Source organism: Pelophylax lessonae, assembly GCF_965119305.1.
Source record: "Pelophylax lessonae genome assembly, chromosome: 4".
In the NCBI taxonomy this organism is placed as follows: domain Eukaryota; kingdom Metazoa; phylum Chordata; class Amphibia; order Anura; family Ranidae; genus Pelophylax; species Pelophylax lessonae.
In genome coordinates, this window is record NC_138771.1 from 4,106,701 (window position 1) to 4,123,615 (window position 16,915).

A 16,915-nucleotide genomic window follows, 5' to 3' on the forward strand; every position below is an offset into this window, starting at 1 on the left:
CAGTAGCTTTTTTGCTCCGATTTTTCATTTGAGTGCTATTTCAAAGTACTCAATATCAATCCACATCTTTCTTTTATATTTGCCTTTTCTTCATGTAAATATGTGGCCATTCAATACACCTTTCCTGCAGTGGTTTCTTGCTCCTGTCCCTATTGAATGCTATTGCAAAATATCCATTATTAATCGATATCCGTCTTTTCATTTTTGTATCTTTATGTAAACATAGAGTTTGCCTTGTTTATATGTCTATAGTCTTGGCTTTGTCCCCTCAGCTGCAGCCTAGTGTCAGTGACACTGTATGCTCCCCGTACAGATTCTCCCCCCGGCGCACATGGGGGCGTTCCCCCGCCCCGTCACCGGTCACCTGATCCCGCCATTGGCGGAGATTCAGACCCGGACATTGTGCGTCGGCGTGCCCGGAACGCACGCCGCGGCCAACCCTGTGTGGGCGGCGTCTGTGCGCTCCAGACACGGGGGACCTCTATTGGTCCGCACTCGCCCTGGGAGGAGACTGGACGCAGGCTCCGGCGCATGCGCCGGCGTACTTAATGGCGGACCGCGCTCTATTCAGAGCGCGCCGCCATTACTCTTATGCACAGACCTATACAGGTAAGTTACTTTCTCCCTGGATTTTCTAAAACTGCTCATAGGACTCGCTTTTGTCACAATACTCTGGCTAATATTTATTCCTGGTATTTGGGCACCCTTTGAGACCTTTACTGGGACTATTTTCCCTTTACTTAGCTATTTCCATCTCTGATTCCTAGGATATCTGTTCTCCGCCATTGAACTCTGGCTAATATTCATTCCGATACCTGGGCACCCTTTGATACTCCTACTAGTACCACTTTTTCTCTTATTCAGTAACTTCTATTCCAGACTACATACTGCTTCCATATTCCTCCTCACTACTCAGTTTTTTCCCTACTTAGTCTTTTCCTTTTCTTCTACCAACTGCAGTACTCACGTTGAGAAACGAGACCTTTTTCTATCTTTGTATTTACTCCCTATCTATTTACCCTTTGATATCCCTCATGATTTCAGGCTTGACATATTCCATGTCAACAGGGATGCATGGCTGGACACGTCCCAGCATCATAAATCCATCGGGGGACATACCTATTCTACTACTATTTTACAGGTATTCTGTACCCATAATATCCTGTCCTACTTTCCCTTTTATTTTCCATGATAGACAGACTTCATTGAATTTTTCTTCTATATCTTTTCATAACTTTCTAGATGACCTGTGCGTTTTTGACCTCACTCTGGAGATCCTCGTGGGATTTTCTGTCCGTGGAGCTCCTTTCTCACTGTCATTTGCCATACCACTGTGTATTTGGCTTACAAATATTGAAATCTCCCCTGGAAACCCATACAAATATTAACATATTGCTTTAGTCTATCCTGTATAGACCTAATTTGATTAGCATATACTCTTTGCGGCCATAGTCAATTGAAGGCCTTTTTCTCATCCACCAAGGCCCATCCTTTTGGTCTCACGTCCTGGATTTCACAGAGGTCTTACATATCTGGTACGTAATTATAGAGGCATTTTTTGCCCCCCCTCTTTGTTACATCTAAATACGACAAACACTATGTATAATGAATTTTGTGTTACATCGCTCTTAACATTGTTTAATACATGTTAAATTTAACCTTATACTCATTTTTTGTATTATACTCATTGTTACCTTTTATGCTCCTAGTCTGAGCTCTGGTGTTTTGTGGACCATTGAGAAAGGCATTTGGACCGAAACGCGTCTAGTCCGATCCAGACACCTCAGACCCTTCTGGTTCCAAGACGTATCTATGACCTTGTTTTTATTATATACTTGATATGTGATTATGTATAATTTATCTTTATTATATGTGGAATAAAATTTATATATTTTCATACTCAAGTCCTGATTCTTGCCGTTGAAAGTCCCAATCCTCAGGGGTTATTGTTGTTCCATATTCATCAGGGATGTTGGCAAGATCCCAGGTTTAAAACACAGAATTCGAATTTATCTTTTCTACATAGTAGAACCGTATGATCAGTGTTTCTACACAGGGGAGAATGACAGGCGGCTTGTTTACACTAGCCGCCTGACTTTCTCCCTCTCCCCTGACGATCGCAGAGTGACCGGCGGACATCGGGTCCGCCGGTCACACGCGCGGGGGGTCCGTGACCGCGCGGGAGCGCGCCTCCGGCGGCGCGCGCTCGATCCCCAGAGCCTCGCAGGCTAGTGACGTTTATATACGTCACTTTGCCTGTGAGGGGCTGACCGCCGCAGTATATCTACTTGCGGCGGTCGGCAAGTGGTTAAAACCGGGCCCTGGCATTCCACCACCGTGGGGAGGCCCCAAGATGGCAGGAAGGGGGCCCACAATGAGAGTAAAGGGCCCCAGGATCAGTGGGAAGAGCCCCAGGCTTCAAGGGAAGGGCCCGGTCTGGGGTCCGGGGGGAGGCCCTTCATGGTTTTCTTGCACTGGTGCCCTGAAGGTTCTAGTTACACCTCTGGTTTTGCTACAAATCCGTTATTTGTAGTAATTTCCATTATTTGGAGATTTAGATGTATCCGAATTTCCAAATCACAATAGTAACAAATTGCGTGGAATCTGGAGAAAATTATAACCAAAGGAAATAACGAAATTCGAACAATTTGAAAATGAATTTGAATTCAAAATGGAAAGATATTGGAATAAATACAGTAAGGTATGAACGTGAAATTAGATAATAAGAATAGAATAGAATGAATATATTTGTCTTCTGAAATTCAAATCAATTAGAAAATAAGAATTATAATAAACAAATCCGAATATACAAAACAAATTCTGAAAACAAATCGTTCTAACACAACAAATATGATAAAAATCAAATTATTAACTTCACAAATTAATCCGAAACAAAACACATTTTTCCATCGTGAACATGTCTATGTGGGCAGTAGCCCCACCGTCATCTGACCCTGGGTCATAGGAGAGCAAAAGTAAGTGCACCCCCTGTGACATCAAAAGAGAAGTATGACCAAAAAAAACTTCCCCCATAATTCTTTCTTTTTTTTTTTTACATCTTATTGCCTTGCCCTGATTGTCCTTTGGAATGATTCCCCCGTGTCTCCATTCTCTCACCACAGAAAAAAAATGAATGAACGATTTCAATGATCTCAGGGGATGAGCGCGTCTTGGGAATGTCTGACGGATTGGAGATACTTTTTTTGTGGGTAATTTATGGTGACACCTTCCCCTCATTCTGGAGAGCAGACACCTCATTCAGACCTGCGTTGGAGCTGCCAGCGCCATGATGGAAAAGCATCTATTTCCTGTTGACTAATTCCTTTGAGTGGCCGTGATTTAGTTTGTGTTCCTCGTATAATTAAATGATAAATCTTCCCGGGGAATGAAACTCAATCCAAGATATGTCAGGCCTGGTGAAAACTGTACAACGCACCAGACACATTTCCCGGAGAGAGACGGAGAAAGGAAGCTCCTGTGAAGAGTTTATTAGCGTGTCACCGAGTCCGCATTTACCAACACAAAGCCAATCAATAAATAAACAAATAAATGCTTCATAATATGCAATCCATCACCACCTTGCCACCACGTGGACTACCCCTCCATTATAACGCAGGAAAAAAACCTCCAGGAGGACTCCGGGTAGATGAAGTGACAGACGGGAGTGATGGCCTTAACTGGCGCTTTTGTGCACACTGCAGCGAACGCCACTTCATCATCCTCCAGTCATCTATTGATATATATTTCTACAGTTTATCATCCGCCTTGGAAAGGTAACAGTAAACAGCTGGGCAAGGCCGGGGAGTCAGGAATACCGCAATCACAGGTGAAGGAGAATAGATGATGGGAAGAAAAAATGAAACAAAGTAACAACAGATGGAAGAGCAAACTAAGCAAAAACCGCAACATCTCCACTTAGGAACACCTCCACCGCAACACCTCCACCTGGGAAACCCACCACCACAACACCTCCACTTAGGAACACCTCCACCGCAACACCTCCACCTAGGAACACCTCCACCTAAGAACACCTCCACCACAACACCTCCACCTGGGAAACCCACCACCACAACACCTCCACCTAGGAACACCTCCACCTAGGAACACCTCCCCCTAGGAACACCTCTACCTAGGAACACCTCCACCTAGGAACACCTCCACTGCAAAACCTCCACCTAGGAAACCTCCACCCCAACACCTCCACTTAGAAACACCTCCACCTAGGAACACCTCCACCGCAACATCTCCACCTAGGAACACCTTCAACTAGGAACACCCCCACCGCAACACCTCCACTGCAACACCTCCAACTAGGAACACCTCCACCGCAACACCTCCACTGCAACATCTCCACCTAGGAACACCTCCACCTAGAAACACCTCCACCTAGGAACACCTCCACCTAGAAACACCTCCACCTAGGAACACATCCACCTAGGAACACCTCCACCTAGGAACACTTCCATCCAGGAACACCACCACTGCAACACCTCCACCTAGGAACACATCCACCACAACACCTCCACCGCAACACCTCCACCACAACACCTCCACCTAGGAAAACCTCCACGGCAACATCTCCACCTAGGAACACCTCCACCTAGGAACACCTTCACTGCAACACCTCCACCTAGGAACACCTCCACCTTAAAATACCTCTAGGAACACCTCCATCTAAGAACACCTCCACCTAGGAACACCTCTACCAAGGAACGCCTCCACTGCAAAATAATTCCACTTAGGAACACCTCCACTGCAACACCTCCACCTATAGGAACACCTCCACCTATAAACACCTCTACTGCAACACCTCCACTGCAACACCTCTACCTAGGAACACCTCAACCGCAACATCTCCATCTAGGAATACCTCCACCTAGGAACACCTCCACCTATTAACACCTCTACCTAGGAACACCTCCACCGCAACATCTCCACCTAGGAACACCTCCACCTAGGAACACCTTCACTGCAACACCTCCACCTAGGAACACCTCCACCTAGGAACACCTCCACCTAGGAACACCTCCACCTAGGAACGCCTCCACCGCAAAATAATTCCACTTAGGAACAACTTCACCTAGAAACACCTCCTCCTAGAAACACCTCTACTGCAACACCTCCACCGCAACACCTCCACCGCAACACCTCCACCTAGGAACACCTCCACCGCAAAATAAAAAACCCCAGGACAGGGCCTCCACACAGGACCAGGACTCCAGCCAGGACAGAGCCTCCACCCAGAACAGGACCTCCAGCCAGGACAGAGCCTCCACCCAGGGCAGGACCCCCACCCAGGGCAGGACCCCCACCCAGGACAGGGCCCCCACCCAGGAACCCAGGACAGAGCCTCCACCCAGGACAGAGCCTCCACCCAGGACTGGGTCCCCACCCAGAACAAAACCCTCACCCAGGGCAGGGCCCCCACCCAGGAGAGGGCCTTCACCCAGGACAGGGGCTTGGACCCACGACAGGGCCCCCACCCAGGACAGGGCCCCCACCCAGGACATGGCCTCAACCAAGGACAGGACCCCCACCAAGGACAGGGCCCCCACCCAGGACAGGGCCTTAACCCAGGACAGGGGCTTCGACCCACGGCAGGGCCCCCACCCAGGACAGGCGCCCCACCCAGGACATGGCCTGAACCAAGGATAGGACCACCACCAAGGACAGGGCCTCCAGCCAGGACAGGGCCTTTGTGAACAGAGGGGATTCCCTTTGTGGGAAATAATCAGCAATCTAATCAAAGTAATTGGGAGCAGAGTAACTACTACACCCAGCATATAACATTAACCATAACTATATAGCTGTACACCTGTATAATAATACAAGAAGAGATAATAAAAATACGAAGATATTAATAACAGTCCATACGTCCAATGTGCAAACAGGTCTTAACAGCAAAGAGCCCAATAGGAGTCCTGGGGGATATTATGCACATATACCCGGGTATATATAAGTATTATTAGAGATACCTCCAGATGAATGTTGCGGGAAAATCTGGTTGCAGGGGCCCCTGAGGATGATCACGATGCAGCATTGGTCTTGGTGTTGGTGACCCGAAGACAACATCAGTGATGATTTTGAGATCCTCCAGCCATTGCCCAACCAGCCTGGAATGGAACTTTTCAAGAACAGAAACTGTGTTGTGGCACCGGAACTCAGAGTTCAGAGTTAGTCTATATACTCTGCGCTTAGTCCCTAATCCCTAATCCTTACCATAAGTGGCCATTTGGTGCCTAACCTGGCACTAACCTATGCTACTTATTGAGCCCTGAGCTAAAACTAGCTTTAGATTTTCTAACCAGAAGAGACAGGGTTAATTAGAATAACAGGAGGAGCATATTGCAATAAACAGATTCACCTACCAATATAGAGCAAGGTGAACCCTACAGAGATAATAACAATAGGACAGAGATAAGCCTGTCACCAGGATTTCGATACACGCTCAGGAAGCTATGAGCAGCTGCCGTTAAACTATTAGAATATAAGAATACTTGCCTAATAGTCTCTGCTTCTGGTCTGGGTGAAAAGCAGTTGTGGCTCTTGTGTGTATACGGTCATGTGGTTCTTTCTCTCCTCTTTCTCCTTCTGGGGTTTCTGACCCAGACACACAGAGTCAGTAAGTGATGTAAATAAATATTCGCTATGAATATTGTTGTACAAGCACAGCCACTTACAGACAGTAGAGGGCAGCAGATTCCTACATATAAACATAGAAAAGTGGCAGCAGAAAAAAGACGGAGTAGTCCAACAAGTCTGCCTGTTTTTTTTTTTTTTTGATATATGTTTTGTATTTTTTTTTTCTAGGGGGGTGGGGCGTTTGGTTAACTTTTTTGAGTAGAGTCATGGCTGCTGGCCCCGTGAATCAGCTTCCCTGCTGGCTAATGGGGGCATGTGCACCCCTGGTGGTGTACGCACGCCCCCCCAGGATTGCTCTCACGGATGGCCATACAGGTACGCTGATTCACGCAGCTGGGCAAATCTGCCGCAGTATATATGCGGCAGGGGGTCGGCAAGCGGTTAAAGAGGACCTTCAGCCTACCCCCCCCATTTTCTTTTCCCCGCTTACCTCCTGTTGTTCAAGGCGGAGTTCAGTTTCTCAACCAGCCACCTAATCCCTCTGACATCCTTCTGTCAGCAGAGTCCCACGCCGCCACCATACTTATGATGTCATCGAGCGACCTGCTGGCTCTTCCAGGTTCAGCCGGCGGGGCCTTGTGATGGCGTGTCGTTAGCCCCGCCCCCTCTTCCTATTTTTGAATAAATAACGAAAGGCCTCCAGGTACCCCAGGAGGCTTAGCGAGCACTATGTACTCCAACTAGACGTGCATTGAGGGGCGGGGCCACACTTTTTTTCTAAAAAAAAAAAGGTAAATGAAAATAAATAAATAAAAAATGGCAGATTTGTGAAGAGGATGGGAGGAGGGGTGGAGAGGGAGGAAGTCACTCTGGATACATGTTGTATATACTGTATAGTACCATGTCTGGGTTTTGTGCTGAAAGCGGAGTTCCACACAAAAGTGGAACTTCCACTTTTAATACTCCTGACCCCCGACATGCCGCATTTGGCATGTCATTTTTTTTTTGGGGGGGTACCTAGATTTGACAGCTACCCGCTCCTACTTCCGCTGGAGCTGCCTAGGAAGTTCCCCTCCCTCCCTGCAATCTTCTAGGACAAGTCACAGGTCCCAGAAGATTGTCTGGCCATTCACGACGTGCAACGCGACTCACGCATGCGCAATGCGCATCCGGCTGTGAAGTCGCAAGCTGTCACAGCCGGGTGCCCACACCAGAAATGCCGCCACTGAGAGCAAGGCTTCGGTTATAAACACAGCAGGCCGTTGTTCTCCCAGGAATCAATACAGAACTCCTGCGATTCTCTTATTTAGGAACACAGGTCTCTGTGTTGATTCCATAAGCCCATCCCCCACACAGTTAGAAAGCCCCCCCTAGGCACACATTACACCCTTTGATCGCCCCTGGGCAAACCCCTTCCCTGCCAGTGTCATTATTACAGTGACCGTGCATAGTTTTAGCACTGATTACTGTAGTAATGTCACTGGTCCCCCCAAAAGTGTCAAAAATGTCAGTTAGGTGTCCGATCTGTCCGCCGCAATGTCGCAGTCCTGTTAAAAAATTGCAGATCGCCGCCATTACTAGTAAAAAAAAATTATAAATAAATAAAAATGACATAAATCTTTCCTCTAGTTTGTAGACACAATAACTTTTGTGTGAACCAATCAATATACGCCTATTGGGATTTTTTTTGTACCAAAAATATGTAGCAATATAGAAATTGGCCTAAAATGATGAAAAAAATGATTTTTAAATTTTTTATGTGGAATGTTATATAGCAGAAAGTGAAAAATATATATATATTTTTTTTTTTTTCAGAATTGTCGCTCTTTTTTTGTTTATAGCGCAAAAAATAAAAATTGCAGAGGTGATCAAATACCACCAAAAGAAAGCTCTGTTTGTGAGAAAAAAAAAAAAAGAACATAAATTTTGATTGGGTACAACGTCGCACGACTGCACAATTGTCAGTTAAAGTGCCGAATCGCAAAAAATTACATAAATCTTTCCCCTAGATTGTAGACACGAAAACTTTTGCGCAAACCAATCATAATACGCCTATTGGGATTTTTTTTTTTTTTTTACCAAAAATATGTAGCAGAATAGAAATTGGCCTAAAATGATGAAAAAAAAAAAATGATTTTTAAATTTTTTTAATGGGGAATGTTATATAGCAGAAAGTGAAAAAAATACATTTTTTTTTTACCGAGGCTTAACAAATCATTATCACACCCAAAAAAAAAAAAAAATGGTATATTTAATCAACATCCCGCTAAAAATTGCTGATCGCCGCCATTACTAGTAAAAAAAAATAAAAAAATAAATAAAAATGACATAAATATTTCCCCTAGATTGTAGACACAATAACTTTTGCGCAAACCAATCATCATACGCCTATTGGGATTTATTTTTTTTTACCAAAAATATGTAGCAGAATAGAAATTGGCCTAAAATGATGAAAAAAAATAATTTTTTAATTTTTTTAATGGGGAATGTTATATAGCAGAAAGTGAAAAATATTGTTTTTTTTTTTTTCAGAATTGTCGCTCTTTGTTTATAGCGCAAAAATATTGCAAAGGTGATCAAATACCACCAGAAGAAAGCTCTTTGGAAAAAAAAAAAGAAAGCTCTATTTGTTGGAAAAAAGGACATAAATTTTGATTGGGTACAGCGTCGCACGACTGCACAATTGTCAGTTAAAGTAATGCAGTGCCGTATCGCAAAAAATGGCCTGGTCAAGAAGGGGGGTAAAACCTTCTGGACCTGAAGTGGTTAATGGGGCGGGAGGACACCCAAAGGTACAGCTGAAATTTATGAAATTACTTTAAATTATAATAAATAACATTTTATGGATATATACAATGTCAAAATAAATAATTTTTTTTTTTTTTAACTGAGGCTTAACAAATCATTATCACACCCAAAAAAAAAATGGTATATTTAATCAACATCCCGCTAAAAATTGCTGATCACCGCCATTACTAGTAAAAAAAAAAATTAAAAATAAATAAAAATGACATAAATCTTTCCCCTAGTTTGTAGACGCAATAACTTTTGCACAAACCAATCATCATAAGCTTATTGGGATTTTTTTTGTACCAAAAATATATAGCAGAATAGAAATTGGCCTAAAATGATGAAAAAAAATTATTTTTAAATTTTTTTTATGTGGAATGTTATATAGTAGAATGTGAAAAATATTGTTTTTTTTTATTTCAGAATTGTCGCCCTTTTTTGTTTATAGCGCAAAAAATAAAAACCGCACAGGTGATCAAATACCACCAAAAGAAAGCTCTTTGGAAAAAAAAAGACAGCTCTATTTGTGGGAAAAAAAGGACATCAATTTTATTTTGGGTACAGCGTCAAACGACGGCACAATTGTCAGTTAAAGTAATGCGGTGTCGTATCACAAAAAATGGCCTGGTCATGAAGGGGGGTAAAACCATCTGGACCTGAAGTGGTTAATGGGGCGGGAGGACACCCAAAGGTACAGCTGAAATCTATGAAATGATTTTACATTATAATAAATACCATTTTATGGATATACAACGCCAAAATAAATACATTTTTTTTTTATACCAAGGCTTAACAAATCATTATCACACCCAAAAAAAAAAAAAAAAAATGTTATATATAATCAACATGATTAAAAATTTAAATCTCAGCATGTAAAAACCAACATAAACCACATTCATAATGAGAGAAACGAGTGGAAAGTGATAATTAGCAATTTATGCTCAACATAATTACAGAAAAAAAAAAAAGAATATAAGAAAAACAAAGCAGAGGCCTCCAATTAATACGGCAAATTGGAGAACTCTGACCCGTGAATTTCATTCTGTTTGTTTCTAGATATTTTAATCTCAACCTCTAATTATCACCAAACACTTAATTTTCTAAGTATGAATATCATTGATTTCTGCCGCTATAAAAGTTTAATACAATATTGAACTTTTGCTTCTACATGTGTGCGGGGCAGCTTTCTGTTTTACATGCTCATTAATGCTGATTTTATTTATGAGCTACAAAGATACAGATATAAATGGACTTTTAAGGTGCCTGAGGACAACACACTCATTATTAAAAGAAAATACAATATTATTAACACTATTATTAAAAAAAAAAAAAGAAAAAAGAAAAGTTTTTTGCATCATATTTAAAAAAAAAAACAAACAAAAAGAAAAAAAAAAGTTAATTTGATACAACTCCCTCTTATAAAGGAATTCCCTTTTTATATTATGTATCCATTATAACTTTGTAAGGAAACCAATTGTCCATCTGTACATCAAACTAAATCTTGTCACAGGGGTCCTCTTTCCTCGACGCGTTTCACATGGCGTAATCTGCTTCCTCAGGACAAGAGAGAGCAGCAAATCTTCCATCATACAGAAAAAGTCATAAATAGTACTTAATATTTTTGCCATATGGGATTCCAAACTCAATGTCAGGGCCTGGATTTGAACCCAGGAAACCTCTGCAGTGTCAGAGAATGTCTCATCTTGCTGGGCTACCTGGAATGCGGGACAATTCCTCAATGATCCTGTCTTGAACCTTGTTTGTCTTGAACCTTAAACTCTCTGCTCCTCCCATAAATTTCCTGATTTAAGACGTGTCCGTGTACTTCCTGTTTGCCAGATTATTATGCTCTCTCCAGGCAGTGTCTCACTCCTGTCTTCCCTGATTTCCTCCATATTTTGCTACTACTCGTTATCGACCCTTGGGTTGTTCCTTGACTATGCTTCTGCCTGATCCCAACCTGTAACCACTCATTACTGACCTTTGGCTTGTTTACTAATTATGCTTCTGCTTGATCCAAACCTGTAACCACTCGTTACTGACCTTTGGCTTGTTTACTGGCTACGCTTCTGCCTGATCCCAACCTGTAACCACTCGTTACTGACCTTTTCCTTGTTTACTGACTTTGCTTCTGCATGATCCCAACCTGTAACCACTCGTTACTGACCTTTGGCTTGTTTATTGACAATGCTTCTACCTGATTCCAACATGTAACCACTCATTACTCACCTTTGGCTTGTTTACTAATTATGCTTCTGTTTGATCCAAATTTGTAACCACTCGTTACTGACCTTTGGCTGCTTGTTTACCGACTACGCTTCTGCCTGATCCCAACCTGTAACCACTCATTCCTTACCTTTTCCTTGTTTACTGACTATGCTTCTGCCTGATCCCAACCTGTAACCACTTGTTACTGACTTTTGCCTTGTTTACTGACTATGCTTCTGCCAAAACCCAACCTGTAACCACTCGTTACTGACTTTTGCCTTGTTTACTGACTATGCTTCTGCCAAAACCCAACCTGTAACCACTCGTTACTGACCTTTGGCTTGTTTACTGACTAAGCTTCTGCCTGATCCCAACCTGTAACCACTCGTTACTGACCTTTGGCTTGTTTACTGACTATGCTTCTGCCTGATCCCAACCTGTAACCACTTGTTACTAACCTTTGGCTTATTTACTGACTACGCTTCTGCCTGATCCCAACCTGTAAGGACTCTTTGCTGACCTTTGGCTTGTTTACTGACTATGCTTCTGCCTGATCCCACCATGTAACCACTCATTACTGACCTGTGGTTTGTTTACTGACTATGCATCTGTCTGATCCCAACCTGTAACCACTTGTTACTGATCTTTGGCTTGTTTACTAACTAAGTTTCTGCCTGATCCCAACCTGCAACCACTCATTACTGTCCTGTGGTTTGTTTACTGACTATGTATCTGCCTGATCCCAACCTGTAATCACTCGTTACTGACCTTTGGCTTGTTTACTGACTATGCTTCTGCCTGATCCCAACCTGTACCACTCGTTACTGACCTTTGGCTTGTTTACTGACTATGCTTCTGCCTGATCCCAACCTGTAACCACTCATTACTGACCTGTGGTTTGTTTACTGACTATGCATCTGTCTGATCCCAACCTGTAACCACTCGTTACTGATCTTTAGCTTGTTTACTGACTAAGCTTCTGCCTGATCCCAACCTGTAACCACTCGTTACTTACCTTTGGCTTGTTTACTGACTACGCTTCTGCCTGATCCCAACCTGTACCACTCGTTACTGACCTTTGGCTTGTTTACTGACTATGCTTCTGCCTGATCCCAACCTGTAACCACTCATTACTGACCTGTGGTTTGTTTACTGACTATGCATCTGTCTGATCCCAACCTGTAACCACTCGTTACTGATCTTTAGCTTGTTTACTGACTAAGCTTCTGCCTGATCCCAACCTGTAACCACTCGTTACTGACCTTTGGCTTTTTTACTGACTACACTTCTGCCTGATCCCAACCTGTAACCACTCATTGCTGACCTTTGGCTTGTTTACTGACTAAGCTTCTGCCTGATCCCAACCTGTAATCACTCGTTAGTGACCTTTGGCTTGTTTACTGACTATGCTTCTGCCTGATCCCAACCTGCAACCACTCATTACTGACCTGTGGTTTGTTTACTGACTATGTATCTGCCTGATCCCAACCTGTAATCACTCGTTACTGACCTTTGGCTTGTTTACTGACTATGCTTCTGCCTGATCCCAACCTGTAACCACTCGTTACTGACTTTTGACTTGTTTACTGACTATGCCTCTGCCTGATCCCAACTTGTAACCACTTGCTACTGACCTTTGACTTGTTTACTGACTTTGCTTCTGCTTGATCCCAACCTGTAACCACTCGTTACTGACCTTTGGCTTATTTACTGACTACGCTTCTGCTTGATCTCAACCTGTAACCTCTCGTTACTGATCTTTAGCTTGTTTACTGACTAAGCTTCTGCCTGATCCCAAACTGTAACCACGTGTTACTGACCTTTTGGCTTGTTTACTGATTAAGCTTCTTCCTGATCTCAACCTGTAACCACTCATTACTGATCTGTGGTTTGTTTACTGACTATGCTTCTGCCTGATCCCAACCTGTAACCACTCGTTACTGACCTTTGACTTGTTTACTGACTATGCCTCTGCCTGATCCCAACTTGTAACCACTCGCTACTGACCTTTGACTTGTTTTATGACTACGCTTCTGCTTGATCCCAACCTGTAACCACTTGTTACTGACCTTTGGCTTATTTACTGACTATGCTTCTGCTTGATCTCAACCTGTAACCACTCGTTTCTGACCTTTGGCTTGTTTACTGACTATGCTTCTGCCTGATCCCAACCTGTAACCACTCATTACTGACCTTTGGCCTGTTTACTGACTATGCTTCTGCCTGATTCCAACCTGTAACCACTTGTTAGTGAGCTTTGGCTTGTTTACTGACTATGCTTCTGCCTGATCCCAACCTGTAACCACTTAACATATAGCAAAACCCATCCCCACCATCAGGAGCTCTGGTGAACACAGGTTAGTACGTATACTCCGCACCTCGGATGAGCCTTCGTCATTCATCGGGGTTACTGCATGTGTAGGCCAGGTCTTCGTAGATTTGCAGTGGTCTGATACTCCATCCATTTCAATATTATTGCTTGCACAGTGCTCCTTGGGATGTTTAAAGCTTGAGAAATCTTTTTGTATCCAAATCCGGCTTTAAACTTCTCCACAACAGTATCTTGGACCTGCCTGGTGTGTTCCTTGTTCTTCATGAATCTCTCTGCACTTTAAATGGACCTCTGAGACTATCACAGTGCAGGTGCATTTATACGGAGACTTGATTACACACAGGTGGATTCTATTTATCATCATTAGTCATTTAGGTCAACATTGGATCATTCAGAGATCCTCACTGAACTTCTGGAGGGAGTTTGCTGCACTGAAAGTAAAGGGGCTGAATAATTTTGCACGCCCAAATTTTCACTTTTTTATTTAAAAAAGTTTGAAATATCCAATAAATTTTGTTCCACTTCATGATTGTGTCCCACTTGTTGTTGATTCTTCACAAAAAAATACAGTTTTATATCTTTATGTTTGAAGCCTGTAATGTGGCAAAAGGTCGCAAAGTTCAAGGGGGCTGAATACTTTCACAGGGCACTGTACATAAGGGGTCCATATAGTGAACTTGGTGTTGAGTTACTCACTTTTACAGTCATCACAGAGGACATGGGGGCGCTCTTTACGTCTGGAGGAAAAGAGATTTCACCTGCAAATATGGAAAATATCTTTACGGTAAAAGCTGTGAAAATGTGGAATAGACTCCCTCCAGAGGTGGTTCTGGCCAGCTCACTAGATTGCTTTATAAAAGTCCTGGATTATTTCCTGGGTGTACATAATATAAATGGATAGTAATATTTATAGGTAAAGTTGATCCAGGGAATATCCGATTGCCTCTTGGGGGATCAGGAAGGAATTTTTTCCCCCTGCTGTAGTAAATTGGATCATGCTTTGCTGGGTTTTTTGCCTTCCTCTGGATCAACTGAACTTGTGTATATGTTATTATAACTTTTATAATAACATTTAACAATGGGACAGACAGGCTTAACAGAATCCACATCACACACAAACAATAGGGAGAGCCTGTCTCTGCCATTGAAGTACAATACACATTATCATAAGTGTAAACACAGACCCCATTTGAAGCAATTCAAGCCATATTCTCAGTGTCCATTAAGTATCTGTCTTTCAAACATTTTTTTTTTGTTCCCTTTTATTGGTTAAATTGTATGGACTTAGTCTGGTTGAAAAAAGACATAACTATGCACCATCACATGAAATGATGAGAACCGGTGAGCCGGTGTATGAAATGTTGTCCTTGGATGGATAATGCTCAGGCTTTGCACTGACTCTAAAGCCCCGTACACACGTACCGATCGTCGGCTTACAAATGTTCCTCTTTTCTCCCCGGGATGTCGGTGTCTGTTGAAAAGTGCAAAGACAGCACAAGGACAGCACAAGAATTTTGTCCGCCGACTGCAGAAGTGATGTCATGTAATGGTTAACTTTCCCTGTGTTTTCTATTTTCTGAGCATGCCCAGTCTTGCAAATCTGCGGTCTGTCGGCCGAATTGTGTACTGACAGGCGAACAATCGTCCGTTCTGGTGTCGGCATACAAATATTTTCATGTTTGCAAGAAAGACTTTTGTCCGCGGATTGTGCGCAGACATCTGTCGGAGGCACCATACTAACACGCGTACAATCGGCAGATCCTTCGTCCACCGACGTTTGTATGCCGACGATCGGTACGTGTGTACGGGCCTTAATAGGGACTGTCTGCTAAACAGAGATTTCTGTGTTATATCTGGGACAATACTCACCATTGCAGATTATGTGACCTGAGCCATAATAGACCCCGCAGACCGCGTGACTTCAGACAAAATACGATACGTTCAGATGATGATCCAAATATTTTAATCAGAACAGAATCCAGGAACAAAGTGTTACGGGTTCAGCACAGGGACTTCTGGAGCTGGGTACTAAGTAGACATAACTTGCTACTATGTGAGATTATTATGACTGTTTTGTGCTATTTTGGATGTGGTCCGATGGCTCCGGCGCTGTACGGGGCACTGACCTGGAACTGGAAGAAGTATGCAGATTCTGGGTTTTTGGCTTCACTCCGACTTCCTGATCTGCATGTTCCATCCGAGTGACTCACAGAACTAATATCTAATAAACTAATAATAATAGAAATCACGGTGCCCGTACAGCCAACACCCGAATTTATCAAGACAATATTTTCACTAAATATACACAAATATCATTATTAGTGGACACAAACATAACAGAGAACACGTGTGAATTAGCCTTTTTTATGATTGTTTTTTACATTTTTAAAAAAAAATGTATAACTTTTTTTTTTTTTAAATGTTAAAAAAGTTTACATTTTTTTAAATACAATTTTTACAGTACAGTGAAGCCTGAAGTGCTGGGGTGGTGGGGGGCACAGTGAAAGAGGGACACACGGGAAGGGGGGGGGTCAGAAGCAGGCAGAACAGGGGGGGGGGGTCGGTGTCGAAGAAGCAATTACAGGAACATAATTGCTGTTAGCATGCATAAAGAAAGAGATGTATTCCAGAGATAAGACTATAATCCTTCCACTTTATAAAACTCTGGTCCGACCTCATATGGAGTATTCTGTCCAGTTCTGGTCGCCGGTCCTCAGGAGGGATGTGTTGGAGCTGGAGAGAGTCCAGAGAAGGGCAACTAAACTGATTAGGGGATTGGAGGACCTTAATTATGAAGAGCGTCTGCAATCGCTTGATTTATTCTCCCTGGAGAAGAGACGCCTGAGAGGGGACATGATAGCAATTTATAAATATCTTAATGGAGATCCCAGCTTAGAAAAAAAGCTGTTCATTCGAAGGGATTGCATGAGGACTCGAGGGCACACAATGCGATTAGAGGAGAAGCGTTTTAACCTCAGGCAACACAGGGGGTTCTTTACTTTT